Below are 19,794 nucleotides of genomic sequence, written 5' to 3'. Positions count from 1 at the left end.
TTTTTTTTTTTTTTTTAAACCTCAAAAATGATGAAAAACGGCGTGCTATAGTATGCCGTACGGTATGGGCTATAGCCCATGTTCAAAAATGATTAAAAACGAGGTTAATTTTTTTTTTCCAAAATTTCAAAAAACGATGGGCTATAACCCATGTTTTTTTTTTTGTTTTTTTTTCTTCAAAACCTCAAAAATGATGAAAAACGGCATGCTATAGTATGCCGTATGGTATGGGCTATAGCCCATGTTCAAAAATGATGAAAAACGAGGTTAATTATTTTTCCAAAATAAAAAAAAACGATGGGCTATAACCCATGTTTTGTTTTTTTTTCATTTTTTTCAAAACCTCAAAAATGATGAAAAACGGCGTGCTATAGTATGCCGTACGGTATGGGCTATAGCCCATGTTCAAAAATGATTAAAAACGAGGTTAATTTTTTTTTTCAAATTTTCAAAAAACGATGGGCTATAACCCATGTTTTTTTTTTGTTTTTTTTTTCTTCAAAACCTCAAAAATGATGAAAAACGGCATGCTATAGTATGCCGTATGGTATGGGCTATAGCCCATGTTCAAAAATGATGAAAAACGAGGTTAATTTTTTTTTTCAAATTTTCAAAAAACGATGGGCTATAACCCATGTTTTTTTTTTTTTTTTTTCTCTTCAAAACCTCAAAAATGATGAAAAACGGCATGCTATAGTATGCCGTATGGTATGGGCTATAGCCCATGTTCAAAAATGATGAAAAACGAGGTTAATTATTTTTCCAAAATAAAAAAAAACGATGGGCTATAACCCATGTTTTGTTTTTTTTTCATTTTTTTCAAAACCTCAAAAATGATGAAAAACGGCGTGCTATAGTATGCCGTACGGTATGGGCTATAGCCCATGTTCAAAAATGATTAAAAACGAGGTTAATTTTTTTTTTCAAATTTTCAAAAAACGATGGGCTATAACCCATGTTTTTTTTTTGTTTTTTTTTTCTTCAAAACCTCAAAAATGATGAAAAACGGCATGCTATAGTATGCCGTATGGTATGGGCTATAGCCCATGTTCAAAAATGATGAAAAACGAGGTTAATAATTTTTCCAAAATTAAAAAAAACGATGGGCTATAACCCATGTTTTTTTTTTGTTTTTTTTTCAAAACCTCAAAAATGATGAAAAACGGCGTGCTATAGTATGCAGTACGGTATGGGCTATAGCCCATGTTCAAAAATGATGAAAAACTAGGTTACTTTTTTTTTTCTAAATTTCAAAAAACGATGGGCTATAACCCATGTTTTTTTTTTTTTTCAAAACCTCAAAAATGATGAAAAACGGCGTGCTATATTATGCCGTACGGTATGGGCTATAGCCCATGTTCAAAAATGATGAAAAACGAGGTTTTTTTTTTCTTCCAAAATAAAAAAAAACGATGGGCTATAACCCATGTTTTTTCTTTTTTTTTTTTTTTTTTTAAACCTCAAAAATGATGAAAAACGGCGTGCTATAGTATGCCGTACGGTATGGGCTATAGCCCATGTTCAAAAATGATTAAAAACGAGGTTAATTTTTTTTTTCCAAAATTTCAAAAAACGATGGGCTATAACCCATGTTTTTTTTTTTGTTTTTTTTTCTTCAAAACCTCAAAAATGATGAAAAACGGCATGCTATAGTATGCCGTATGGTATGGGCTATAGCCCATGTTCAAAAATGATGAAAAACGAGGTTAATTATTTTTCCAAAATAAAAAAAAACGATGGGCTATAACCCATGTTTTTTTTTTTTTTAATTTTTTTCAAAACCTCAAAAATGATGAAAAACGGCGTGCTATAGTATGCCGTACGGTATGGGCTATAGCCCATGTTCAAAAATGATTAAAAACGAGGTTAATTTTTTTTTTCAAATTTTCAAAAAACGATGGGCTATAACCCATGTTTTTTTTTCTTTTTTTTTTCTTCAAAACCTCAAAAATGATGAAAAACGGCATGCTATAGTATGCCGTATGGTATGGGCTATAGCCCATGTTCAAAAATGATGAAAAACGAGGTTAATTATTTTTCCAAAATAAAAAAAAACGATGGGCTATAACCCATGTTTTTTTGTTTTTTTTTTTTTTTTTAACCTCAAAAATGATGAAAAACGGCGTGCTATAGTATGCCGTACGGTATGGGCTATAGCCCATGTTCAAAAATGATTAAAAACGAGGTAATTTTTTTTTTTCAAAATTTCAAAAAACGATGGGCTATAACCCATGTTTTCTTTTTTTTTTTTTTTTTTCTTCAAAACCTCAAAAATGATGAAAAACGGCATGCTATAGTATGCCGTATGGTATGGGCTATAGCCCATGTTCAAAAATGATGAAAAACGAGGTTAATTTTTTTTTTCAAATTTTCAAAAAACGATGGGCTATAACCCATGTTTTTTTTTTTTTTTTTTTTTCTTCAAAACCTCAAAAATGATGAAAAACGGCATGCTATAGTATGCCGTATGGTATGGGCTATAGCCCATGTTCAAAAATGATGAAAAACGAGGTTAATTTTTTTTTTCAAATTTTCAAAAAACGATGGGCTATAACCCATGTTTTTTTTTTTTTTTTTTTTCTTCAAAACCTCAAAAATGATGAAAAACTGCATGCTATAGTATGCCGTATGGTATGGGCTATAGCCCATGTTCAAAAATGATGAAAAACGAGGTTAATTATTTTTCCAAAATAAAAAAAAACGATGGGCTATAACCCATGTTTTGTTTTTTTTTCATTTTTTTCAAAACCTCAAAAATGATGAAAAACGGCGTGCTATAGTATGCCGTACGGTATGGGCTATAGCCCATGTTCAAAAATGATTAAAAACGAGGTTAATTTTTTTTTTCAAATTTTCAAAAAACGATGGGCTATAACCCATGTTTTTTTTTTCTTTTTTTTTTCTTCAAAACCTCAAAAATGATGAAAAACGGCATGCTATAGTATGCCGTATGGTATGGGCTATAGCCCATGTTCAAAAATGATGAAAAACGAGGTTAATAATTTTTCCAAAATTAAAAAAAACGATGGGCTATAACCCATGTTTTTTTTTTTTTTTTTTTTCAAAACCTCAAAAATGATGAAAAACGGCGTGCTATAGTATGCAGTACGGTATGGGCTATAGCCCATGTTCAAAAATGATGAAAAACTAGGTTACTTTTTTTTTTCTAAATTTCAAAAAACGATGGGCTATAACCCATGTTTTTTTTTTTTTTCAAAACCTCAAAAATGATGAAAAACGGCGTGCTATATTATGCCGTACGGTATGGGCTATAGCCCATGTTCAAAAATGATGAAAAACGAGGTTTTTTTTTTCTTCCAAAATTAAAAAAAACGATGGGCTATAACCCATGTTTTTTCTTTTTTTTTTTTTTTTTTTAAACCTCAAAAATGATGAAAAACGGCGTGCTATAGTATGCCGTACGGTATGGGCTATAGCCCATGTTCAAAAATGATTAAAAACGAGGTTAATTTTTTTTTTCCAAAATTTCAAAAAACGATGGGCTATAACCCATGTTTTTTTTTTTGTTTTTTTTTCTTCAAAACCTCAAAAATGATGAAAAACGGCATGCTATAGTATGCCGTATGGTATGGGCTATAGCCCATGTTCAAAAATGATGAAAAACGAGGTTAATTATTTTTCCAAAATAAAAAAAAACGATGGGCTATAACCCATGTTTTTTTTTTTTTTAATTTTTTTCAAAACCTCAAAAATGATGAAAAACGGCGTGCTATAGTATGCCGTACGGTATGGGCTATAGCCCATGTTCAAAAATGATTAAAAACGAGGTTAATTTTTTTTTTCAAATTTTCAAAAAACGATGGGCTATAACCCATGTTTTTTTTTTTTTTTTTTTCTTCAAAACCTCAAAAATGATGAAAAACGGCATGCTATAGTATGCCGTATGGTATGGGCTATAGCCCATGTTCAAAAATGATGAAAAACGAGGTTAATTATTTTTCCAAAATAAAAAAAAACGATGGGCTATAACCCATGTTTTTTTTTTTTTTTTTTTTTTTTTAACCTCAAAAATGATGAAAAACGGCGTGCTATAGTATGCCGTACGGTATGGGCTATAGCCCATGTTCAAAAATGATTAAAAACGAGGTAATTGTTTTTTTTCAAAATTTCAAAAAACGATGGGCTATAACCCATGTTTTCTTTTTTTTTTTTTTTTTTCTTCAAAACCTCAAAAATGATGAAAAACGGCATGCTATAGTATGCCGTATGGTATGGGCTATAGCCCATGTTCAAAAATGATGAAAAACGAGGTTAATTATTTTTCCAAAATAAAAAAAAACGATGGGCTATAACCCATGTTTTTTTTTTTTTTCATTTTTTTCAAAACCTCAAAAATGATGAAAAACGGCGTGCTATAGTATGCCGTACGGTATGGGCTATAGCCCATGTTCAAAAATGATTAAAAACGAGGTTAATTTTTTTTTTCAAAATTTCAAAAAACGATGGGCTATAACCCATGTTTTTTTTTTTTTTTTTTTTTCTTCAAAACCTCAAAAATGATGAAAAACGGCATGCTATAGTATGCCGTATGGTATGGGCTATAGCCCATGTTCAAAAATGATGAAAAACGAGGTTAATTATTTTTCCAAAATAAAAAAAAACGATGGGCTATAACCCATGTTTTTTTTTTTTTTTTCTTTTTCTTCAAAACCTCAAAAATGATGAAAAACGGCATGCTATAGTATGCCGTATGGTATGGGCTATAGCCCATGTTCAAAAATGATTAAAAACGAGGTTAATTTTTTTTTTCAAAATTTCAAAAAACGATGGGCTATAACCCATGTTTTTTTTTTTTTTTTTTTTTTTCTTCAAAACCTCAAAAATGATGAAAAACGGCATGCTATAGTATGCCGTATGGTATGGGCTATAGCCCATGTTCAAAAATAATGAAAAACGAGGTTAATTATTTTTCCAAAATTTAAAAAAACGATGGGCTATAACCCATGTTTTTTTTTTTTTTTCAAAACCTCAAAAATGATGAAAAACGGCGTACTATAGTATGCCGTATGGTATGGGCTATAGCCCATGTTCAAAAATGATTAAAAACAAGGTTAATTTTTTTCCAACATTTCAAAAAACGATGGGCTATAACCCATGTTTTTTTTCTTTTTTTTTTTCTTCAAAACCTCAAAAATGATGAAAAACGGCATGCTATAGTATGCCGTATGGTATGGGCTATAGCCCATGTTCAAAATTGATGAAAAACTAGGTTACTTTTTTTTTTCTAAATTTCAAAAAACGATGGGCTATAACCCATGTTTTTTTTTTTTTTCAAAACCTCAAAAATGATGAAAAACGGCGTGCTATATTATGCCGTACGGTATGGGCTATAGCCCATGTTCAAAAATGATGAAAAACGAGGTTTTTTTTTTCTTCCAAAATTAAAAAAAACGATGGGCTATAACCCATGTTTTTTCTTTTTTTTTTTTTTTTTTTAAACCTCAAAAATGATGAAAAACGGCGTGCTATAGTATGCCGTACGGTATGGGCTATAGCCCATGTTCAAAAATGATTAAAAACGAGGTTAATTCTTTTTTTCCAAAATTTCAAAAAACGATGGGCTATAACCCATGTTTTTTTTTTTGTTTTTTTTTCTTCAAAACCTCAAAAATGATGAAAAACGGCATGCTATAGTATGCCGTATGGTATGGGCTATAGCCCATGTTCAAAAATGATGAAAAACGAGGTTAATTATTTTTCCAAAATAAAAAAAAACGATGGGCTATAACCCATGTTTTTTTTTTTTTTAATTTTTTTCAAAACCTCAAAAATGATGAAAAACGGCGTGCTATAGTATGCCGTACGGTATGGGCTATAGCCCATGTTCAAAAATGATTAAAAACGAGGTTAATTTTTTTTTTCAAATTTTCAAAAAACGATGGGCTATAACCCATGTTTTTTTTTTTTTTTTTTCTTCAAAACCTCAAAAATGATGAAAAACGGCATGCTATAGTATGCCGTATGGTATGGGCTATAGCCCATGTTCAAAAATGATGAAAAACGAGGTTAATTATTTTTCCAAAATAAAAAAAAACGATGGGCTATAACCCATGTTTTTTTGTTTGTTTTTTTTTTTTTAACCTCAAAAATGATGAAAAACGGCGTGCTATAGTATGCCGTACGGTATGGGCTATAGCCCATGTTCAAAAATGATTAAAAACGAGGTAATTGTTTTTTTTCAAAATTTCAAAAAACGATGGGCTATAACCCATGTTTTCTTTTTTTTTTTTTTTTTTCTTCAAAACCTCAAAAATGATGAAAAACGGCATGCTATAGTATGCCGTATGGTATGGGCTATAGCCCATGTTCAAAAATGATGAAAAACGAGGTTAATTATTTTTCCAAAATAAAAAAAAACGATGGGCTATAACCCATGTTTTTTTTTTTTTTCATTTTTTTCAAAACCTCAAAAATGATGAAAAACGGCGTGCTATAGTATGCCGTACGGTATGGGCTATAGCCCATGTTCAAAAATGATTAAAAACGAGGTTAATTTTTTTTTTCAAAATTTCAAAAAACGATGGGCTATAACCCATGTTTTTTTTTTTTTTTTTTTTTCTTCAAAACCTCAAAAATGATGAAAAACGGCATGCTATAGTATGCCGTATGGTATGGGCTATAGCCCATGTTCAAAAATGATGAAAAACGAGGTTAATTATTTTTCCAAAATAAAAAAAAACGATGGGCTATAACCCATGTTTTTTTTTTTTTTTTTTTTTTCTTCAAAACCTCAAAAATGATGAAAAACGGCATGCTATAGTATGCCGTATGGTATGGGCTATAGCCCATGTTCAAAAATGATTAAAAACGAGGTTAATTTTTTTTTTCAAAATTTCAAAAAACGATGGGCTATAACCCATGTTTTTTTTTTTTTTTTTTCTTTTCTTCAAAACCTCAAAAATGATGAAAAACGGCATGCTATAGTATGCCGTATGGTATGGGCTATAGCCCATGTTCAAAAATAATGAAAAACGAGGTTAATTATTTTTCCAAAATTTAAAAAAACGATGGGCTATAACCCATGTTTTTTTTTTTTTTTCAAAACCTCAAAAATGATGAAAAACGGCGTACTATAGTATGCCGTATGGTATGGGCTATAGCCCATGTTCAAAAATGATTAAAAACAAGGTTAATTTTTTTCCAACATTTCAAAAAACGATGGGCTATAACCCATGTTTTTTTTCTTTTTTTTTTTCTTCAAAACCTCAAAAATGATGAAAAACGGCATGCTATAGTATGCCGTATGGTATGGGCTATAGCCCATGTTCAAAATTGATGAAAAACTAGGTTACTTTTTTTTTTCTAAATTTCAAAAAACGATGGGCTATAACCCATGTTTTTTTTTTTTTTCAAAACCTCAAAAATTATGAAAAACGGCGTGCTATAGTATGCCGTACGGTATGGGCTATAGCCCATGTTCAAAAATGATGAAAAACGAGGGTTTTTTTTTCTTCCAAAATTAAAAAAAACGATGGGCTATAACCCATGTTTTTTCTTTTTTTTTTTTTTTTTTTAAACCTCAAAAATGATGAAAAACGGCGTGCTATAGTATGCCGTACGGTATGGGCTATAGCCCATGTTCAAAAATGATTAAAAACGAGGTTATTTTTTTTTTTCAAAATTTCAAAAAACGATGGGCTATAACCCATGTTTTTTTTTGTTTTTTTTTTTCTTCAAAACCTCAAAAATGATGAAAAACGGCATGCTATAGTATGCCGTATGGTATGGGCTATAGCCCATGTTCAAAAATGATGAAAAACGAGGTTAATTATTTTTCCAAAATTAAAAAAAACGATGGGCTATAACCCATGTTTTGTTTTTTTTTCATTTTTTTCAAAACCTCAAAAATGATGAAAAACGGCGTGCTATAGTATGCCGTACGGTATGGGCTATAGCCCATGTTCAAAAATGATTAAAAACGAGGTTAATTTTTTTTTTCAAAATTTCAAAAAACAATGGGCTATAACCCATGTTTCTTTTTTTTTTTTTTTTTTTCTTCAAAACCTCAAAAATGATGAAAAACGGCATGCTATAGTATGCCGTATGGTATGGGCTATAGCCCATGTTCAAAAATAATGAAAAACGAGGTTAATTATTTTTCCAAAATTTAAAAAAACGATGGGCTATAACCCATGTTTTTTTTTTTTTTTCAAAACCTCAAAAATGATGAAAAACGGCGTACTATAGTATGCCGTATGGTATGGGCTATAGCCCATGTTCAAAAATGATTAAAAACAAGGTTAATTTTTTTTCCAACATTTCAAAAAACGATGGGCTATAACCCATGTTTTTTTTTTGTTTTTTTTCTTCAAAACCTCAAAAATGATGAAAAACGGCATGCTATAGTATGCCGTATGGTATGGGCTATAGCCCATGTTCAAAAATGATGAAAAACGAGGTTAATAATTTTTCCAAAATTAAAAAAAACGATGGGCTATAACCCATGTTTTTTTTTTGTTTTTTTTTCAAAACCTCAAAAATGATGAAAAACGGCGTGCTATAGTATGCAGTACGGTATGGGCTATAGCCCATGTTCAAAAATGATGAAAAACTAGGTTACTTTTTTTTTTCTAAATTTCAAAAAACGATGGGCTATAACCCATGTTTTTTTTTTTTTTCATAACCTCAAAAATGATGAAAAACGGCGTGCTATAGTATGCCGTACGGTATGGGCTATAGCCCATGTTCAAAAATGATGAAAAACGAGGTTTTTTTCTTCCAAAATTAAACAAAACGATGGGCTATAACCCATGTTTTTTCTTTTTTTTTTTAAACCTCAAAAATGATGAAAAACGGCGTGCTATAGTATGCCGTACGGTATGGGCTATAGCCCATGTTCAAAAATGATTAAAAACGAGGTTAATTTTTTTTTTCAAAATTTCAAAAAACGATGGGCTATAACCCATGTTTTTTTTTGTTTTTCTTTTTCTTCAAAACCTCAAAAATGATGAAAAACGGCATGCTATAGTATGCCGTATGGTATGGGCTATAGCCCATGTTCAAAAATGATGAAAAACGAGGTTAATAATTTTTCCAAAATTAAAAAAAACGATGGGCTATAACCCATGTTTTTTTTGTTTGTTTTTTTCAAAACCTCAAAAATGATGAAAAACGGCGTGCTATAGTATGCAGTACGGTATGGGCTATAGCCCATGTTCAAAAATCATGAAAAACTAGGTTACTTTTTTTTTTCTAAATTTCAAAAAACGATGGGCTATAACCCATGTTTTTTTTTTTTTTCAAAACCTCAAAAATGATGAAAAACGGCGTGCTATAGTATGCCGTACGGTATGGGCTATAGCCCATGTTCAAAAATGATGAAAAACGAGGTTTTTTTTTTCTTCCAAAATTAAAAAAAACGATGGGCTATAACCCATGTTTTTTCTTTTTTTTTTCTTTTTTTTTAAACCTCAAAAATGATGAAAAACTGCGTGCTATAGTATGCCGTACGGTATGGGCTATAGCCCATGTTCAAAAATGATTAAAAACGAGGTTAATTTTTTTTTCCAAAATTTCAAAAAACGATGGGCTATAACCCATGTTTTTATTATTATTTTTTTTTTCTTCAAAACCTCAAAAATGATGAAAAACGGCATGCTATAGTATGCCGTATGGTATGGGCTATAGCCCATGTTCAAAAATGATGAAAAACGAGGTTAATTATTTTTCCAAAATTAAAAAAAACGATGGGCTATAACCCATGTTTTTTCTTTTTTTTTTCTTTTTTTCAAAACCTCAAAAATGATGAAAAACGGCGTGCTATAGTATGCAGTACGGTATGGGCTATAGCCTATGTTCAAAAATCATGAAAAACTAGGTTACTTTTTTTTTTCTAAATTTAAAAAAACGATGGGCTATAACCCATGTTTTTTTTTTTTTTCAAAACCTCAAAAATGATGAAAAACGGCGTGCTATAGTATGCCGTACGGTATGGGCTATAGCCCATGTTCAAAAATGATGAAAAACGAGGTTTTTTTTTCCTTCCAAAATTAAAAAAAACGATGGGCTATAACCCATGTTTTTTTTTTTTTTTTTTTTTTTTTTAAACCTCAAAAATGATGAAAAACGGCGTGCTATAGTATGCCGTACGGTATGGGCTATAGCCCATGTTCAAAAATGATTAAAAACGAGGTTAATTTTTTTTTCCAAAATAAAAAAAACGATGGGCTATAACCCATGTTTTTTTGTTTTTTGTTTTTTTTTTTAAACCTCAAAAATGATGAAAAACGGCATGCTATAGTATGCCGTATGGTATGGGCTATAGCCCATGTTCAAAAATGATGAAAAACGAGGTTAATTATTTTTCCAAAATTAAAAAAAACGATGGGCTATAACCCATGTTTTTTTTTTTTTTCAAAACCTCAAAAATGATGAAAAACGGCGTGCTATAGTATGCCGTACGGTATGGGCTATAGCCCATGTTAAAAAATGATGAAAAACGAGGGTTTTTTTTTCTTCCAAAATTAAAAAAAACGATGGGCTATAACCCATGTTTTTTTTTTTTTTCATTTTTTTCAAAACCTCAAAAATGATGAAAAACGGCGTGCTATAGTATGCCGTACGGTATGGGCTATAGCCCATGTTCAAAAATGATTAAAAACGAGGTTAATTTTTTTTTTCAAAATTTCAAAAAACGATGGGCTATAACCCATGTTTTTTTTTGTTTTTTTCTTTTCTTCAAAACCTCAAAAATGATGAAAAACGGCATGCTATAGTATGCCGTATGGTATGGGCTATAGCCCATGTTCAAAATTGATGAAAAACGAGGTTAATTATTTTTCCAAAATTAAAAAAAACGATGGGCTATAACCCATGTTTTTTTTTTTTTTCATTTTTTTCAAAACCTCAAAAATGATGAAAAACGGCGTGCTATAGTATGCCGTACGGTATGGGCTATAGCCCATGTTCAAAAATGATTAAAAACGAGGTTAATTTTTTTTTTCAAAATTTCAAAAAACGATGGGCTATAACCCATGTTTTTTTTTTTTTTTTCTTTCTTCAAAACCTCAAAAATGATGAAAAACGGCATGCTATAGTATGCCTTATGTTATGGGCTATAGCCCATGTTCAAAAATAATGAAAAACGAGGTTAATTATTTTTCCAAAATTTAAAAAAACGATGGGCTATAACCCATGTTTTTTTTTTTTTTCTTTTTTTTCAAAACCTCAAAAATGATGAAAAACGGCGTGCTATAGTATGCCGTACGGTATGGGCTATAGCCCATGTTCAAAAATGATTAAAAACAAGGTTAAAAAAAAATTCAATTTTTCAAAAAACGATGGGCTATAACCCATGTTTTTTTTCGTTTTTTTTTTCAAAACCTCAAAAATGATGAAAACGGCGTGCTATAGTATGCCGTACGGTATGGGCTATAGCCCATGTTCAAAAATGATTAAAAACGAGGTTAAATTCTTTTTTCAAATTTTCAAAAAAACGATGGGCTATAACCCATGTTTTTTTTCTCCCCTATTTTTTTCAAAACCTCAAAAATGATGAAAAATGGCGTGCTATAGTATGCCGTACGGTATGGGCTATAGCCCATGTTCAAAAATGATGAAAAACGAGGTTAAAAAAAAAATCTAAATTTCAAAAGACGATGGGCTATAACCCATGTTTGTTTGTTTTTTTTATTTTTTTCAAAACCTCAAAAATGATGAAAAACGGCGTGCTATAGTATGCCGTACGGTATGGGCTATAGCCCATGTTCAAAAATGTGGAAAAACGAGGTAAATGTTTTTTTTCAAAATTTCAAAAAACGATGGGCTATAACCCATGTTTTTTTTTTTGTTTTTTTTTTCAAAAACCTCAAAAATGATGAAAAACGGCGTGCTATAGTATGCCGTACGGTATGGGCTATAGCCCATGTTCAAAAATGATGAAAAACGAGGTTAAAAAAAAAATCAAAATTTCAAAAAACGATAGGCTATAACCCATGTTTGTTTTTTTTCTCCCATTTTTTTCCAATCCTCAAAAATGATGAAAAACGGCGTGCTATAGTATGCCGTATGGTAGGGGCTATAGACCGATTCCGTACCGGTTTCATGGTCGCAGCCTACGTATTTCCTGTAGGCGGACTCGACGTAGCTGCGGGGGTAAAACCCTCACCAGGCGCACATCTTCCACTACAGTGAACGGCAGAGTGACTGATGTTAGTTTGCCTCAAACTTTACTCCTTTACCTGCTTTTTTACTAACACTAACATTACAAAGATGCCCAGAACATCGAGATGAACCTGTGTAAGTGTGTAGTTTATGGCTGCTCCAACAGTAGTGGCAACATAACAAATAAAATAAAACGGAATGTCTAATATCCACCGCGATGGCTGAGACCAGAGCCATTGAGTAATGGTTGAGACAAAGCAGCGAAGAATCCTGCAAGATACATAATTTCAGTCTTACCCAATACCCAATCTTTCTGTTTTATGAACACAAGGCTGCTGTATTTTATACCTCATACTAAGCATTTAAAGTATGAGGTATAAAGTACAGCAGCCTTGTGTTAATAAAACAGAAATATTTGGTATTGGGTAAGACTGGCGTTATGTATCTTTCACTGCTTTGTCTCAACCATTACTCAATGGCTCTGGTCTCAGCCATCGCGGTGGATATTAGACATTCCGTTTTATTTTATTTGTTATGTTGCCACTACTGTTGGAGCAGCCATAAACTACACAGGTTCATCTCGATGTTCTGGGGATCTTTGTAATGTTAGTGTTAGTAAAAAAGCAGGTAAAGGAGTAAAGTTTGAGGCAAACTAACATCAGTCACTCTGCCGTTCACTGTAGTGGAAGAGGTGCGTCTGGTGAGGGTTTTACCCCCGCAGCTACGTCGAGTCCGCCTACAGGAAATACGTAGGCTGCGACCATGAAACCGGTACGGAATCGGTCTATAGCCCATGTTCAAAAATGATGAAAAACGAGGTTAAAAAAAAAATCAAAATTTCAAAAAACGATGGGCTATAACCCATGTTTGTTTGTTTTTTTCATTTTTTTCAAAACCTCAAAAATGATGAAAAACGGCGTGCTATAGTATGCCGTACGGTATGGGCTATAGCCCATGTTCAAAAATGTGGAAAAACGAGGTAAATGTTTTTTTTCAAAATTTCAAAAAACGATGGGCTATAGCCCATGTTCAAAAATGTGGAAAAACGAGGTAAATGTTTTTTTTTTTTTTTTCAAAAACCTCAAAAATGATGAAAAACGGCGTGCTATAGTATGCCGTACGGTATGGGCTATAGCCCATGTTCAAAAATGATGAAAAACGAGGTTAAAAAAAAAATCAAAATTTCAAAAAACGATGGGCTATAACCCATGTTTTTTTTTTTTTTTTTTTTTTTTTCAAAACCTCAAAAATGATGAAAAACGGCGTGCTATAGTATGCCGTACGGTATGGGCTATAGCCCATGTTCAAAAATGATGAAAAACGAGGTCAATTTTTTTTTCAAAATTTCAAAAAATGATGGGCTATAACCCATGTTTTTTTTTTTTTTTCATTTCATTCAAAACCTCAAAAATGATGAAAAACGGCGTGCTATAGTATGCCGTACGGTATGGGCTATAGCCCATGTTCAAAAATGATGAAAAACGAGGTGATTTTTTTTTCCAAAATTTCAAAAAAACGATAGGCTATAACCCATGTTTGTTTTTTTTTCCCATTTTTTTCCAATCCTCAAAAATGATGAAAAACGGCGTGCTATTATGCCGTATGGTAGGGGCTATAGCCCATGTTCAAAAATGATGAAAAACGAGTTTCTTTTCTTTTTTTCAAATTTTCAAAAAACGATGGGCTATAACCCATGTTTTTGAAATTTTGATTTTTTTCAAATCCTCAAAAATGATGAAAAACGGCGTGCTATAGTATGCCGTACGGTAGGGTCTATAGCCCATGTTCAAAAATGATGAAAAACGAGGTTATTTTTTTTTTCAAAATTTCAAAAAACGATGGGCTATAACCCATGTTTTTTTAAATTTAGATTTCTCAATTTCGGAGGATAAAAAAAAAGGTGAAAATATCGGAGCACATGCGGTAAATACAACACATTGAGCAGGACACTGCAGGGAGTTGAACCCCGTTCTGGTAAACCAGGAAGTACCACACCAGTGCCTTAGTATGTTTTGTTGTAGCAATCACATTCATTACATTTCAACAGTTTCGGAGGATTTGAAAAAGAAAATGAATATATCGGAAAAGCACCAGGTTATAGTCTATCGTCTTGGAGCGCATGCTAGAGGGTGCCACTTTTTCACGATTTCGGAGGATTTGAAAAAAAAGTGAAAATCACGGAAAAGCGACAGGCTATATATAGTCCATCGTCTCGGAGTGCATGCTATAGGGTGCCATTTCACGATTTGGAGAAAAAAAATGAAAATATCGGAAAAGCGACAGGCTATATATAGAGAGAGAGCGAGAGAGAGAGAGCGAGAGAGCGAGAGAGCGAGAGCGAGAGCGAGAGAGCGAGAGCGAGAGCGAGAGCGAGAGAGAGAGCGATAGAGAGAGAGAGAGAGCGATAGAGAGCGATAGAGAGAGAGAGCGATAGAGAGAGAGAGCGATAGAGAGAGAGCGATAGAGAGAGAGCGATAGAGAGAGAGCGATAGAGAGAGAGCGATAGAGAGAGCGCGATAGAGAGAGCGATAGAGAGAGAGAGCGATAGAGAGCGATAGAGAGAGAGAGCGATAGAGAGAGAGCGATAGAGAGAGAGCGATAGAGAGAGAGCGATAGAGAGAGCGCGATAGAGAGAGAGAGCGATAGAGAGCGATAGAGAGAGAGAGCGATAGAGAGAGAGCGATAGAGAGAGCGATAGAGAGAGAGAGCGATAGAGAGAGAGAGCGATAGAGAGAGAGCGATAGAGAGAGAGCGATAGAGAGAGAGAGCGATAGAGAGCGATAGAGAGAGAGAGCGATAGAGAGCGATAGAGAGAGAGAGCGATAGAGAGAGAGAGCGATAGAGAGAGAGAGCGATAGAGAGAGAGCGATAGAGAGAGAGAGCGATAGAGAGAGAGAGCGATAGAGAGAGAGAGCGATAGAGAGAGAGAGCGATAGAGAGCGATAGAGAGAGAGAGCGATAGAGAGCGATAGAGAGAGAGAGCGATAGAGAGCGATAGAGAGAGAGAGAGAGAGAGAGAGAGATAGAGAGCGATAGAGAGAGCGATAGAGAGCGATAGAGAGAGAGAGCGATATAGAGCGATAGAGAGAGAGAGCGATAGAGAGCGATAGAGAGAGAGAGCGATAGAGAGAGAGCGATAGAGAGAGAGAGCGATAGAGAGAGAGCGATAGAGAGAGAGAGCGATAGAGAGAGAGAGCGATAGAGAGAGAGAGCGATAGAGAGCGATAGAGAGAGAGAGCGATAGAGAGCGATAGAGAGAGAGAGCGATAGAGAGCGATAGAGAGAGAGAGAGAGAGAGAGATAGAGAGCGATAGAGAGAGCGATAGAGAGCGATAGAGAGCGATAGAGAGAGAGAGCGATATAGAGCGATAGAGAGAGAGAGCGATAGAGAGCGATAGAGAGAGAGAGCGATAGAGAGAGAGCGATAGAGAGAGAGAGCGATAGAGAGAGAGCGATAGAGAGAGAGCGATAGAGAGAGCGATAGAGAGAGAGAGCGATAGAGAGAGAGAGCGATAGAGAGAGAGCGATAGAGAGAGAGCGATAGAGAGAGAGAGCGATAGAGAGCGATAGAGAGAGAGAGCGATAGAGAGCGATAGAGAGAGAGAGCGATAGAGAGAGAGCGATAGAGAGAGAGAGCGATAGAGAGAGAGCGATAGAGAGAGAGAGCGATAGAGAGAGAGAGCGATAGAGAGAGAGAGCGATAGAGAGCGATAGAGAGAGAGCGATAGAGAGCGATAGAGAGAGAGAGAGCGATAGAGAGAGAGAGAGAGCGATAGAGAGCGATAGAGAGAGAGAGCGATAGAGAGCGATAGAGAGAGAGAGCGATAGAGAGCGATAGAGAGAGAGAGCGATAGAGAGCGATAGAGAGAGAGAGCGATAGAGAGCGATAGAGAGAGAGAGCGATAGAGAGCGATAGAGAGAGAGAGAGAGAGAGAGAGAGATAGAGAGCGATAGAGAGAGCGATAGAAGTTTGATGAATACATGGGAGTGGATGGGAGACCGCTGGACATCTTGTAAACAAACATTATTTATGAACGATAGCGACCTTTGTCATATAATCGGTCCAGGAATATAATAGAAAACATATCACAGATTGTTTTCCGACTGGGTGTTTTTCGACTTGCTAAATGTTTCATTTTATTCAGGAATTTAAAGAGCACAGTACGGCCCCGGCGTCCAGTCACGTGACACCATGACGTTGGTGACTTTTCCTTCTCTAAGCTTTCTTGGTGCCCACCAGGAAGTCTTGGGCTGTGGAACCAAGGACTGTCTAAAGAGGACAAGAAGCCAAGACCGTAAGGGCGCCGCCATGTTGATCACATGGTGCTCCATGGAAGGAAAGAAACATGCGCAGTTGCAGACCAAGGAAGCTGAACCAAGGAAGCTCTTAGAAGGAAGTGAAGTGGTCACGTGACTGGGCTGCGCCATGACACTTTCATGGGAGCCAAACTCACACCGGTAGTGCAATGAATACATGGCAGTGAATGGAGCCGGCTGGACCAGCTCATAACAAACATTATACATGAACAATTGCGAGCTTTGTCATATAATTGGTTCAGGAATATGAAAGAAGACATAAGTGATATCACACGTTTTTTCCGAGTGGTTGTTTTTCGACTTAATAACTATTTATTTTTATTGAGGTATTTATAGAAGAGCACATAGTAAGTTTTCTGCCTGGGCTGCTCTCTGCTCTTTGAAAAAATAAATCACATTAAGTAGTATGCACATAAAAAAATAAGACAGCCTAAAATAACGTGTTATATATATTATTTTATTTTCCAGAAGCGATCACTTTACAAAAGGTCTCAGTCATTCATAAATAATTTTTCTTCATGAGCTCTCTCTCATTGACTCCAATGCATTCTGCCGAACTTCCGGGTGTAGTTTGGCTCCCGTGAAAGTGTCATGGCGCAGCCCAGTCACGTGACCACTTCACTTCCTTCTAAGAGCTTCCTTGAGCTGAACGCGGAAGTGTTGGCTGCATAAAGCCCATTGCGCATGTTTCTTTCCTTCCATGGAGCACCATGTGATCAACATGGCGGCGCCCTTACGGTCTTCGCTTCTTGTCCTCTTTAGACAGTCCTTATGTGGAACCAGGAAGTGAATCCAGCACATGTGCCTTCATGTGCTGGCTATGTGGAGACAGTGAAGATGTGCCCTTATCAGATCCCCTGCTGTGTCAGCCTGTTTTAGAGAAAGCTGGTATTTATGGCTGGTGTCCTGTTTCACACCTCTTTGTCTTTCCTCTGGTCACTGCCAGGGTTTGCTCTGGGGTCAGAGGCCCAGTGACAATTTTGTACTGAGACATTATTTAATCCCAATAATAACGCTGAGCGTCATACTCAGCGCCACAAGCAATGTATGCACTCTACCATCACTATCCTTTGCCATAGTGAGTGAGATTTCCGTGCGCTTTTATCTTCTTCTTTCTGCAAAGTAAAGTTTCAGAGTGAAGAGCAGAGTGGGATTTGAACCCACAATGTCTGGATCATGTGAACAGATGCTTAACTCTGATCTACAACGCTCTCTCTGTTCTATGATGGTTTCTCCTCTCTTTTATCTGCCTAACATATAGATGTTATGTGATGAAGCACTGAAGACACGTGATGGAACAGCAAACACTGTTAAGATCCCAAGGCTCCATTTGAAGTGACAACCAGAAGAACAACCTAAAATAGAAGCCAAACTATGAGAACCACAGGTTGTGGGTTGAGTCCATGCCGTTCTGCTCAACACGTTTTAAAGAGTGACATCCAGAAGAACACCCTAAAACTGTGATGGGTTACAGAGAGCATGGTGGCTCCCTCTATTAAGACACTACTGTATGTATATGATCCTCAGGTTGTGGGTTTGAATCCAGACAAGGCTCTTCTATCTGATTCATAGATGGGGGACTGTTGCCGAATACACTGGAAAGAGATGGAAAGCTCAAAGAGCATGGTGGCTCTCTGGGTTAAGACACTGTCCGGATAGGATGCTATCATCCTCACTTATCGCCTTTCTGGGAGTCGCAATGATGTACGTGTATGTTTACTTGCACTAGTTTCAGAAACAGGTAATCATTACCATCAACATGTTGCATGCTTGCATGAACATGCACATCTGTGCACACATTATTATATATACACTCAACCAGTCAAAGTCTGCGACTAACCTTATACAGCTGTGACCAATTAAAAGCATTGCGTCACACATGTGTAATTTAGAAAACGAGTGCTTCCAAACTCCAATTCTCCATGCTGCTCAATGTTTTCATGTTTTGCCACTCAGATGAGGGGGCATGAAACATATTTGACTATGGATTTTGGTTAATAATAAAAAATAAATCCCAAATAAGTACATAATACCCAATAAAGTAGTTTTGCGCTTTTAACATGTAGATCGCCGGCGCCACTTGGCTTGGCTCAAGAGCTTCGGACCGAATTTCAATTTCATAATTTGTACACAATATTAAACAGAGCTACCGGTATATAGACTACCAGTGCCATTGCTCAATGGAAATTCAAATGATTATAAACCAACATTTGGACTATTTGGACGTACAAAAAACAATGTTATCGCAACTACCAGTAGGCAACACATCAACAATTAGAGGATATTTGGAGTAATTTATTAGTATTATCATTGTTTGCCTGAATTGTGCATAATGCATGATGAGTCTAGGATACCAGTAAAGAAACAACAGTTTGGTTAAGTTCTACAGAATTACAGGTCCGGCCCACAGAACCAAGACACAGTACAGCTAGTTATACTGCTATTAGGCAGACAACTAATAAACAGACCAACGATTTTGAGGTATGTCATTACAATATAAATATAATAGCAACATAACATAATACTGAAATTGGTAGTGTGGAAAACCACAGAATGTTCCGTCGTATCTTTCTTTGGAGTCTCTGGATGAAAACATTGTATTCCCTTGTAACACAAGGCAAGGGTTAATTATTTTGTTTGGAAATCAGAGCACGTCCCTGTTTATTGCATTCTCAGGAATATCATAATATATACATAGATGTAACATAGATAGATACACCATCCCGGATGAACATCATTGACGTGTCTTACGAACAACAAAAGTGTTTCAATAAAATACTTAAACCTTTTTGTCTAGAAAATGTATATTTACAATTATAAATAACTATAAAGATTAGGATGGAAATTAGGATGTCTATAATTTGTTTCTGATAAATTGTGGTTGATAGAACAATGAGGAAAATAAAACAAGACACAGGCATACAGCAACAAAATAAAGTTAAGAGAATGTCCCTGCAAAACCTTTTAGGGGTCACCTCTGAAAGTGAAGAGCGACTCCTCATTTTGTGCAAGTTAACCTCTTTGATGATCCAGTGATGAATGACCATCACCTGTCAATCTGTCCTTCTCGATTGTTGTTCCAAGAACTCTTTATCCACTTCCTGCCTCTTGTTTAGCTCTAACATAGCCAGGAGGTGGGGACCTCTTGTTTAGCTCTAACATAGCCAGGAGGTGGGGACCTCTTGTTTAGCTCTAACATAGCCAGGAGGTGGGGACCTCTTGTTTAGCTCTAACATAGCCAGGAGGTGGGGACCTCTTGTTTAGCTCTAACATAGCCAGGAGGTGGGGACCCACTGGCTCGGTGTCCAGCCTTGGTTCTCTTCTCTTGTTTAGCTCTAACATAGCCAGGAGGTG

General features: G+C 35.2%; 1 protein-coding gene across 1 annotated transcript in view; it reads left to right on the top strand.

Annotated features, from left to right (window-relative positions):
• vgll2a (vestigial-like family member 2a) overlaps positions 1-19,794 on the top strand; it is a 436,332-nt gene that overhangs the window by 139,227 nt on the left and 277,311 nt on the right. The window lies entirely within an intron of this gene.

The sequence above is a fragment of the Protomyctophum parallelum genome, assembly GCF_964188405.1.
Source record: "Protomyctophum parallelum genome assembly, chromosome: 19".
In the NCBI taxonomy this organism is placed as follows: domain Eukaryota; kingdom Metazoa; phylum Chordata; class Actinopteri; order Myctophiformes; family Myctophidae; genus Protomyctophum; species Protomyctophum parallelum.
The sequence above is the reverse complement of the archived record's forward strand: the minus strand, read 5'-3'. Positions and strand labels throughout refer to the sequence as shown.